Source organism: Borostomias antarcticus, assembly GCF_949987555.1.
Source record: "Borostomias antarcticus genome assembly, chromosome: 31".
In the NCBI taxonomy this organism is placed as follows: Eukaryota; Metazoa; Chordata; class Actinopteri; order Stomiiformes; family Stomiidae; genus Borostomias; species Borostomias antarcticus.
In genome coordinates, this window is record NC_140264.1 from 1687501 (window position 1) to 1688657 (window position 1157).

The following is a 1157-nucleotide window of genomic DNA, read 5'->3' on the forward strand; positions in this document are numbered from 1 at the left end:
AGACTATAAGACTGTGTGAGATTTCAAAATGAAAATATGCATACACTGTACTTATATGTTGACGGAAATCAAAGGTTTGTTCATCTTTACTAGATAAAAAAGGCCTTATTTGTTCGTTCAAAGTTTGTTTGCTTGCTTTGACCCCCGTGAAGAGCGTGATGATGCCCCGCCCCCTTTTCCCCCTCAAAAAAAGAGTGCACACATTACAGTAACACTGAGGTCATCAGGCTCCTCCTCCTCCTCCGCTGCACTTCAGTGTCTTTCTTCAAAACGTTGTTTTTTTCAAAAGCTGATTGGATGATCTTGATTAGCATGCATGTATTTCTTAATCTGTGAGTCACTTGCTCAGTCGCGCCCAGTTGGTTGCCGCAAGCGTCTTTTGTCCTTTAGCAAAGTGTTATATTCTCTTGTCTGTTTAGGCTTGCCGTAGTCCGCTGTCCTGCGATTTTTGAGGCGAGAACGGTTTCTTAGAAAACTCTGCCTCTGTTCCGAGGAGAAAGTGAGGTCGATGGTGGAGTCACATGGCCTTCGACCTTTGAACGACAAACAAAGATGGCTGCCACGGCCCCAGCAGAAGGCTGAATGGTCTCTTAAAAGAATATAATATTATCTAATATTAACTAACCGTCTGTTTGTTCACGTTGCTGAGTTACCAGATGTTCCTGTCACTTCCTGTTGTAGAAGCCATGTTCTTAAACCAGCCAACCACATGAATCGCTCTACCTGCTTTAGTTTCCATGACGACATAAGTTAGATTCACTTGTGTCATCATTTGTGTTCTTTTTTTTTGCGGCAGGGAAGTCTACCAGTGGTTTTATTAACATATATATTTATATATTCATATATAATTAATACATATATTAACTTAGACGTCTTTTTTTTGTGGCTCAGGATTAACTCCCTGCCTAAAATCCCAAACCGCCACCGTTCACAGTATCAATGCAAAAAAAAAAAGAATGAAACTGAAATAGATACAGGAAGTAAAGTGAGGAGCGCAGGGGTGGAGGGGGGTGGGCGGAGCTATGTGCTGGAGGGGCGGAGGGAGGGGAGGGGCTTACTTTTCAGCCCCCCTCGATCAGATCGAGAAGAGGGATAGAGATATAGACCTCGGTTTAGACTGACAGCCTCGCCTAACTCCACCCGCCAGGGTCGCAACC